Source organism: Phocoena sinus, chromosome X, assembly GCF_008692025.1.
Source record: "Phocoena sinus isolate mPhoSin1 chromosome X, mPhoSin1.pri, whole genome shotgun sequence".
NCBI classification, from domain to species: Eukaryota; Metazoa; Chordata; class Mammalia; order Artiodactyla; family Phocoenidae; genus Phocoena; species Phocoena sinus.
In genome coordinates this window covers 102,375,625-102,386,480 of record NC_045784.1, presented here as the reverse complement: position 1 = coordinate 102,386,480, position 10,856 = coordinate 102,375,625, and positions in this window count along the sequence as shown.

Genomic DNA, 10,856 nt, shown 5'->3' with positions numbered 1-10,856 from the left:
TCAGTGAGCCTGTATCTTTTGGTTGGAGCATTTAGTCCATTCACGTTTAAGGCAATTATCGATATGTATGTTCCTATGATCATTTTCTTAATTGTTTTGGGTTTGTTTTTGTCGGTCCTTTTCTTGTCTTGTGTTTCCCACTTAGAGAAGTTCCTGTAGCATTTGTTGTAGAGCTGGTTTGGTCGTGCTGAATTCTGTTAGCTTTTGCTTGTCTGTGAAGCTTTTGATTTCTCCATCGAATCTGAATGAGATCCTTGCCGGGTAGAGTAATCTGGACTGTAGGTTCTTCCCCTTCATCACTTTAAGTATATCATGCCACTCGCTTCTGGCTTGTAGAGTTTCTGCTGAGAAATCAGCTGTTAAACCTTATGGGAGTTCCCTTGTATGTTATTTGTCGTTTTTCCCTTGCTGCTTTCAATAATTTGTCTTTAATTTTTGCCAATTTGATTACTATGTGTTTCGGCGTGTTTCTCCTTGGGTTTATCCTGTATGGGACTCTCTGCGCTTCCTGGACTTGGGTGGCTATTTCCTTTCACATGTTAAGGAAGTTTTTGACTATAATCTCTTCAAATATTTTCTCTGGTCCTTTCTCTCTCTCTCTTCTCCTTCTGGGACCCCTATAATGCGAATGTTGTTGTGTTTAATGTTGTCCCAGAGGTCTCCTAGGCTGTCTTCATTTCTTTTCATTCTTTTTTCTTTATTCTGTTCTGCAGCAGTGAATTCCACTATTCTGTCTTCCAGGTCACTTATCCATTCTTCTGCCTCAGTTATTCTGCTATTGATTCCTGCTAGTGTATTTTTCATTTCAGTCATTGTATTGTTCATCTCTGTTTGTTTGTTCTTTAATTCTTCTAAGTCTTTGTTAAACATTTCTTGCATCTTCTCGATCTTTGCCTCCATTCTTTTTCCGAGGTCCTGGATCATCTTCACTATCATTATTTTGAATTCTTTTTCTGGAAGGTTGCCTATCTCCACTTTATTTAATTGTTTTTCTGGGGTTTTATCTTGTTCCTTCATCTGGTACATAGCCCTCTGCCTTTTCGTCTTGTCTGTCTTTCTGTGAATGTGGTTTTTGTTCTACAGGTTGCAGGATTGTAGTTTTTCTTGCTTCTGCTGTTTGCCCTCTGTGGATGAGGCTATCTCTGGGAGCATTGCCTCTTAATGTCTCCAGTTCACTTCTTTTATTCCAGATTACCAAACTTAGTAGAGCCACAGGTGCTCACTCCTCTCCTGCAGTCTGCCAAACCTCCAAAATGCCTTTTTTCCTCTGGTTGCTTTTAAGTTTTTCTCTTTGCCACATGTTTTGAGCTGTTTCATTATGGTGTTCCTTATGGTGTTGTTTTTTCCAATTGGGGTTCATTGAGCTTTTGGGATTTGTGGGTTTATAGTTTTCATAAAGTTTGGAAAGTTTTTTGCAGTTTTTTTTTCAGATATTTTTTTCTGCCCTCTTCCTCCTTTATGGACTCCAATTAGGCCATTTGAAGTTGTCACACAGTTCATTAATGGTCTTTACATTTTTTGGTATTTTTCACTCTGTGTTTCCTTTTGGATAGTTTTGTTTGCTTGTTTGTTTTCAAAAGCAGTTTTTATTATTATAAGAAGTTTCAATTTATACCTAAAAATGGGTCAAAAATAAATGAGCTCTTAAAGACTTGGGTTAAACATCTCTGCTATCATTTACAAATTGATATATCTTAATATTAATCAAAACTAAATGATTTAGTGATCATATACGTCTGATATTTAACTGTTATAAACTACCTTGTTCTGTACAAGTATTCAAGGACAGGGAAGATATTTAATAGAATAGATTATTTCCTCCTTTAAATCATTAATGCAAGTAGCACTTATCTAGGTCACAAACAAACAGGTGATAACAAGAAAATAATATCCACAACTCAAGTTTAAGAGTTCTTACTTAATGGCTATATTTTTTATGTATAGTCCCTTGTCCCTTGTTACTGAGAATAATGTTTCTGATATATGAGCAATTATAAAGTAAGCCAATAAGGGCTTCCCTGGTGGCACAGTGGTTAAGGATCCGCCTGCCAATGCAGGGGACCACGGGTTCGAGCCCTGATTCGGGAAGATCCCACATGCCGCGGAGCAACTAAGCCCGCGAGCCACAACTACTGAGCCCATGTGCCACAGCTAATGAAGCCTGCCCATGCTCAGCAAGAAGAGAAGCCACTGCAATGAGAAATCCCTGCACCGCAGTGAAGAGTAGCCCTCGCTTGCAGAAGCTAGAGAAAGCCCGCATGCAGCAACGAGGACCCAACACAGACAAAAATTTTAAAAAGCCAATAAAATTAATTTTCTGGTTACAATTTTATACTGTTTTAAGTCTTTCAGTTAATAGTTTCAGTTCTCTAAGTAGTATATTATCAAGAAATCAGAAGTTATAAATTAGGAACCATGAATAAATCATTGTATAAGATTTCTCAAGCTTTGGAACATGCAATGTTTATTGTTTTAATTTTTTCTGCTTTTCTAAATCTCCTGCCTGTTTTCTAGGATAAAGACATCAACAATAAGAGGGAGGGTACACTACATTAAATAATTTTTTGGTAAAAGAAAAGACAAACCATATTAAAGATGAACCAGTTTGATGTGTTTCAAGCAAGATAGTAGTAAGCTACATATCTATAAAGTAACATAAATCTTCAATTTCCAGCGTTATAGCAAACATGATACTTAGAAATGTTAGATGAATGATATTATCTTTAACATATTTAGTATTATGACAATAAACTTTTCAAGTTCAGGTCAGTAAGAATGTAGCCATCTTTCTGTCACTTCTGCAATCAGAGAAAGTATATTTGCTTCCCACACAAATCCCTCCATCCTGTTGCCATAGCTCTCTTTAGTTTTCAGACATATGGCAGACACCTGGTCTAAGGGTGCTGAATTGCCCTAAACAGACTTCAAACTTCCGAGTCATCTCAGTGGAAGTAACTATCCCAAGGAAGCTTGAGGTGAAGGAGTTACCAACTCATCCACTTCTCCCCTCCCTACCCCAACCCCCTCCCTTCATGATACATAGCATGGCCACATACTTTACAAAGAAGTCTTCAGAAAAATTCTAACCCTTTTTTATTTGTGTATATATATATATATATATATATATATATTTTTTTTTTTTTTTTTTTTTTTTGTGGTACGCGGGCCTCTCACTGTTGTGGCCTCTCCCGTTGCGGAGCACAGGCTCCGGAGGCACAGGCTCAGCGGCCATGGCTCATGGGCCCAGCCACTCCATGGCATGTGGGATCTTCCCAGACCGGGGCATGAACCCGTGTCCCCTGCATTGGCAGGTGGACTCTCAACCACTGTGCCACGAGGGAAGCCCTATTTGTATATTTTATACTACAAATAGGATGAGAAATTTTAAAAGTTGTACAGTCAGCCTTGAAATGTTTGTTTACTACACATGTGTTGATCTTCATATTCAGATTGGTCCTCGGTCAAATGAAAGACATATTCCCAAATGATATCCTCTTAAAATAACTAATTTTTAAAAATTAGGTATAGTTGGCAAAATTGGAAGGTATTTAAAATGCATTGTGGTGATTTGATATGGATATATATATATATATATATATATATATATATATACTGTGAAAGAATTTCCACCATCTAATTAACACATCCATCACCTCATTTATTTTTCCTGTGAGAACATTTAAATTCTACCTTCTTAGCAAATTTTAATTATACAATACAATGTTAACTATAGTGACCATGGTTTCGTTTGTTTGTTTATTTATTTATTTATTTTTGGCTGTGCTGGGTCTTTGCTGCTGCACATGGGCTTTCTCTAGTTGCGGCAAGTGGGGGCTACTCTTCACTGTGGTGTGCAGGCTTCTCTTTGCAGTGGCTTCTCTTGTTGCGGAGCATGGGCTCTAGGCACGCAGGTTTCAGTAGTTGCAGCATGTGAGCTCAGTAGTTGTGGCACGCAGGCCCCAGAGTGTGTGGGCTTCAGTAGTTGCAGCACGTGGGCTCAGTAGTTGTGGTGCACGGACTTTAGTAATTATGGTGCACAGCTCAGTAGTTGTGGTGCACGGGCTTATTTGCTTTGTGGCATGTGGGGTCTTCCCAGACCAGGGATCAAACCTGTGTCCCCTGCATTGGCATGTGGATTCTTAACCACTGGACCCCACCAGGGAAGTACTATAGGGACCATCCATGTTTTATATTAGATTCTCAGACCATATTCATCTTATAGCTAAAAGTTTGTATCCCTTTTCCAACCTGTCCTTATTTTCCCCACCCCTGTCCCAGCCCCTGGCAACAATTTTTCTTCTCTCTGTTTCTATGAGTTTGACTTTTCTTTTTTATTCTACATGTTACTGATACAATACAGTATTTCTCTTTCTCTGTTTGGCTTATTTCTCATAGCATAATGCCTTCAGCTCCATCCATGTTGTCACAAATGGAAAGATTTACTTCTTAATCATAACTGTTTTGTTTATACACACACACACACACACACACACACACCACATCTTCTTTATCCATTCATCCGTTGATGGACACCTATGTTGTTTCCATACCTTGGCTGTTGTGAGCAATGCTGCAATGAATATGGGAGGGCAGATACCTTCTCAAGATCCTGTTTTCATTTCCATTGGATGTAAACGCAGAAGTGGAATTGCTGAATCATATGGAAGGGCTATTTTTAAGTTTTTGAGGAACCTTTATACTGTTTTTCACAGTGGCTGCACCACCAATTTACATAAGTGTTCCCTCTTCTCCACATCCTCACCAGCATTTATTTGTAGACTTTTTGATGATAATCATTTTGACAGGTGTGAGGTGATATCTCATTGCTTTGATTTGTATTTCCTTGATTAATGATGTTGAGCATCTTTTAATGTACCTATTGGCCATTTGCATGTCTTTTGTAGAAAAATATCTGTTCAGTTCCTCTGCCCATTTTTTGATTGGATTTTTAAATTTTTATTTATTTATTTATTTTTGGCTGCATTGGGTCTTTGTTGCTGCGTGTGGGCTTTCCCTAATTGTGGCAAGTGGGGGCTATTCTTCGTTGCAGCGCACGGGCTTCTCATTGTGGTGGCTTCTCTTGTTGTGGAGCACTGGCTCTAGGCGCGCGGGCTTCAGTAGTTGTGGCTTGTGGGTTCCAGAGCACAGGCTCAGTAGTTGTGGTGCACAGGCTTATTTGCTCCACAGCATGTGGGATCTTCCCACACCAGGGCTTGAACCCGTGTCCTCTGCATTAGCAGGCGGATTCTTAACCACTGCACCACCAGGGAAGTCCTAATTGGATTTTTTTAAAATATTTATTTATTTGGCGGCATCGGGTCTTAGTTGCGGCACATGGGTTCTTTGTTGCAGCATGCAGGATCTTCCATTGTGGCGCACGGGCTTCTCTCTAGTTGTGGTGTGTGGGCGCAGTAGTTGAGCGGCGTACGGGCTTAGTTGCCCTGCAGCATGTGGGATCCTAGTTCCCCGCCCAGGGATCGAACCCACATCCCCTGCATTGGAAGGCAGACTCCAACTGCTGGACCACCAGGGAAGTCCCTTGATTGGATTTTTTGTTTGGTTTTTTTGTTTTGTTTTGTTTCTATTGAGTTGTATGTGTTCTTTATATATTTTATGGTTCTAGGTCTTATGTTAAATTATTTAATCCATTTCGAGTTGATTTTTGTGCATGGTATAAGATAGGGGTCCAGTTTCGTTGTTTTTTTTTTTTTTTTTGTCAGGTAGTTTCAATTGCTATGCCTTCCAAATCACTAATATGTTCTTTGGTAATGCCTAATTTGCTGTTAATTCCATCCAGTATATATTTCATATTACACATTGTAGTTTTTATCTCTATGAGTTCATTTTGTGTCTTTTCTATATCTTCCACGTGTCTACTTAATTCTTTGAACATGTTGAATATATTTATAACTGGTTTAATATTCTCTGCTAATTCTAACATTTCTGCTTTGTTTTTGATCATTTGATTATTCTCCTTATTATGGGTTGTGTTTCTTTGCCTATTTGCACATCTAGTTATTTTTTTTTTTTTTTTTTTTTTTGCGGTACGCGGGCCTCTCACTGTTGCAGCCTCCCCCGTTGCGGAGCACAGGCTCCGGACGCGCAGGCTCAGCGGCCATGGCTCACAGGCCCAGCCGCTCCGCGGCACGTGGGATCTTCCCGGACCAAAGCACGAACCTGTGTCCCCTGCATCGGCAGGCGGACTCTCAACCACTGCGCCACCAGGGAAGCCCCCACATCTAGTTATTTTAATTGGATGCCAGGCACTGTCAGTTTTACCATTTGGGTCTTGGATATTTTTGTACTTCTGTGAATCTTCTTGAGCTTCCTAGTGTTGATTATTTTCTGCTGCTCCAGCAAGACCTATCTGTCTACTCAGTGCCCTGTGAATCATGAGGTTTTCTATTCTGGCTGGTGGGAACAGGCACTATTCCTGGCCTTATGTGAGCACCGGGCATTCTTTCTTCAAATTCTTTCAGATAGTTCTTTTCTGTGTGAGTTAGTTTCCTCACGTGAATGCACTGCTTAGTTTTCTGCTTAACACTTGAGGGGCACCATCTGCAGATCTTTGGAGGTCTGCCTCTGTGCAGTTCTCTCCTCTCTGGTATTCTTTTGTATGTGCTCCAGTTGCCTTGGAGTCTCCAGATGCTCAGCTGTGCCTACTCAATCTAGGACGTCTGCCAGGCTGCCTTGGTTTCCCCTTTTTGGTAGACAGGCTCGATTCATAGACCTGTTACAGTAGTGCAGGGCCCCAAGCTCCAAAAGGGCCCATGTTTGGATTTAATGCTCTGTGGCCACCATCTTGAAATTCATAATAATCTTATCTTTGTGTTTTGTAAGTGAAATCCTGTGGTGCAACAGAGCATACACTGGGGGCTTGGAGCCAAGGGTTCACATGTGGCCCTTCCTCTCTGTCTCACTGCCTCTTTGGATAGGTTCTTGCTAACCACTCTCCTATCTCTGGCACCTCAGCTTCCTCCCTCGTCCCCTGCCCAGCAACTAATGATACCCTCTCTCTCCAGTGGAGGCTTGGGCATGGGCATGGGCACAGGGAGAGTCAGAATCAGATGCCTGTTTCTGTGGCATCTCAGGGTGGGGCATGGTGGCAACCATCCCTGCCCCAAGCTGGCAGTTCCACAGTACATTCAACAGGAGATTCATCTGGGATGAACCTCTTGCCTACTTTCTTCCAGTTACCTACCCATCCTGGCACAGAAGTTGTAATACTCTTTGGGGCTGCCTAAACCACAGTGGTTTGGGGTGTCAGACCCATGGGAAGTGGGGATTTCTGGCTCGTCTTCCTGGGGACACTGATTCAGCTCGTGGCATGAGGGAGAAGCCAACAGCTGGTTTGCTGCAAGCGTGTGGGTGCATGCCTTGTCAGAGGGCACAGCTTCTGGGTACCTCTGAGGGTCTGCACTTGCCCTTCAAGTATCCCATGTCTGAGGGAATGTAACATTAAATAGCACATAAAAACCACCATGATGGGTTAAGAGAGAGAGTGTGGAAGAAAGGAAAACATTTTTCCTTTTTTTTTTAAATTAATTAATTTTTGGCTGAGTTGGGTCTTTGTTGCTGTGCGCAGGCTTCCTCTAGCTGCGGTGAGTGGGGGCTACTCTTCGTTGCGGTGCACGGGCTTCTCATTGCGGTGGCTTCTCTTGATGTGGAGCACAGGCTCTAGGCACATGGGCTTCAGTAGTTGCGGCTGGTGGGTTCTAGAGCTCAGGCTCAGTAGTTGTGGTGCACGGGCTTAGTTGCTCCGCGGCATGTGGGATCTTCCCACACCAGGGCTTGAACCCGTGTCCCCTGCATTGGCAGGCGGATTCTTAACCACTGCGCCACCAGGGAAGCCCTTTTCCTGCCTTTTGAATAAGGGCTTTTACTTTTTCATTTTGTACTGGGCTTTGCAGCTTATGTAGCCGGTCTCGATCAGAGGACTCACCTTATTTTTTAACCGTCTGTCAAGGATCACTTTTTCTTCATTGCCTGATGTATCTTAAAAAACCATTGTTTCATGAATTTTGTTTTTTTTTTCTCTCTCTTTTTTGCTTGCTTCAGGCAGAGGGTGAATTCAGTCCTTGTTACTCCACCTTGGCTGGAGGCAGAAGTCTTCTACATTTCCATACATTTATCTTGAGTATTATGCATTAGTATTGTTCATAAGTATTACGCAACTGCATAAGAAAGAGTTCAATATCAGATTAATGGCAAGCTAAACTAATAGTAATATTTGGAATTCTTAGGGATAAACACATCAGAAATGGGTACAAATCTTATTAAAATGCAAAACATATAACTCTCAGGGAAATCATTTCAAAAAATTTGACCAGAATCTGTCCTCAGGCTTTAATATCTGCCCCAGTGCCCTGGGACCCTCCCAGCTAGCCCTGGGTTCCAGGATAGCATATAAAGAGTTAATCCACAAATGGGTCATTCTGTTCAATTTCCCTAAAGACACAAGCTGGCAATTAATCATATAAGACCAATTTGTCATCAAATCAATTGTCCAAAGGTCTCATAATCCAGAACACAGTGTTTTGAAAGGACACACGAAATCTATCATGCCCCCACATAGCCTGGCCAGGATTGCATTTGAGGAGTACAGGTCAGTGATGGACAGTTTTCACTGGACAGATTAGGAATGTCACCAAAAGGCCAGTGCAGTGGGAAGTGCCTAGTAGCTGGGGGACAAAATCCAATGGCCAGGGCCTCTGCTGCTGCTGCTTCCCTTCCTCATCTCACCAAAAGAGCACACCAGCCCCTCCCCCACCTCCCCTCAGGCACACGCTTCTTGGCCATTAAGAATGTCCGACCCTTGCAAAGGTTCCAACCATTAGCGTTTAACCAATCTATGAAGAAGTAAAATTATGGTGAGCTGGAAAGAGCACTGCACTTAGAAATAAAAGATTTGAGTTTAGGGAGTTCCCTAGGGGTGGCCTAGTGGTTAGGATTCCAGGCTTTCACTGCCATGGCCTGGGTTCAATCCCTCGTCAGGGAACTGAGATCCCACAAGCTGTGAGGTGCAGCAAAAAAAGATTTGAGTTTACTTCTCTATCACTACCTAATGGTGGGGACCTTGAGCATTTCTGGGCTTCCCTGTCTTCATCTGAAGATGGGGAAAATAATTTTCTTACCTTCATTTGCATGATTGTTGTGAGGATGAAATTAGATAATAGGGAAAACTTGGTGTAGTGTAAAGAGCATGTTGGATTCAACAAAATTATGCTTCCAATTCCAATATAAACACTTTATAGTTGTGTGACTTTAGGGAAGTTACTTAACCTTTCAGAGCCATAGTTTCCGTATCTGTAGAATGGGATAATATCTCACAGAGACATTGTGAGGATTAAGTGAGTTCCAAAGTGCCTGACCTCTAAAAAGCACTCAAGAAATTATAATAAATTACAAAATCTAGATAATATTTGGTAAAATTCTATACAAATGGAACAAGGAGATATGCAATGGGAGGAACTTGCTTTTTTTTTTTAAAGGATGTAGCCCTTTTTCATAAAGATTGATTATCCTGGTTCTTTGCCATAACGTCTTTTTTTCCCATAACATCTTTAAATTCAAGATTTCACAATAAGAGTTTTCAGAGAAACTCTGATAGTAGTGTCATAAAAGGATTGAAAAATGACTTCCGGAAAGTGGGCAAAGACCTCTAGCTCTCCCCAAAATAAGGTGCTCTAGGAACTAGCTTAGGACACTGATTTCCTCAGACAAAATACATAGTTCTTGACTTTTTTGGCCTCCATAGGCTCATCATTGTTCACATGTTACATGATCTAGTGTTTGCCCATCAGAATGTTTACTATTCTTCAACTATTCATGTATATTTTTGTGCAGCACTTGTAATTTTCATATTCTAATTTCCTTTCTATTGTAACCCTACGTCACTTATTACTAGGACTTTCAACACTCACTGCTTTTGTATGTATCAGATATATGTTAATAATGTTCATTAAACTGCTCAAACCTAGGCAAAATCACAGCAAACACATCCAGTGAATGCCAATGCCAGAGACCAAAATGACAGTCAATAAGCTGCTGGTGGCAGACAGAGTTAATGACATTTGCCCTCCATACAGCTTTGTGGCTCTAAGAAATGTCTCAAATAGAGGAGTTTCTGTGTGTATAGGTAACTTTACTATATGCCAGGCATTATGCCAGGAGCTGAAATGCAGTCAGGAGCAAGAGAGATCTAGTGTCTGCTCTCCCCAAATTCTCAATCTAACAGAGGGCACAGATCAGGAAAGGGCAACTGCCATGCAGTGTGATGAAATGATGGGGAGCTATGGAAGCACAGAGGAAGGTCACCTAAGCCAGACTTGCAGAGCAGAGAAGACTTCTGGAGGAAGTGAAGTCTAAGCTGAGACCAGAAAGACAAGTAGGATTGAGTCAGGTAAAGAGGGTCCTATGCAAGGAACATGACCTGTTCAGGGAACTGTATTTCAGTCCTGCTGGATGCAAATTGTGATGAGAAAGGCTGCAGAGGGAAGCCAGAGTCAGGCCACGCAGGGCCTTATAACCCATGGGGAGGGAGTGAGGAGTAGTTGGGTGCTCTGGAAGGAGACGCTTGGAGTCTCAGCTGTTTATTCTATTGATACTTAGTAGTGTGAACTTGGACAAGTTATTTAAGATTTTAAGCCTCAGTTTCCACATGTGTAAAATGAGGACAATGCTCTAATAATACTTCATAGGCTTGGTTAATTGTTCATGAGATAGCACACATACCTAACACATAGAATGTGCTTAATAAATATTAGCAATTATTATTTCTATCTTATTTCATCTAATATGAACTTGACATATTTTGGCTGGTTGGAAAATTGCTGGTCTCATAGATTTGTATAGGA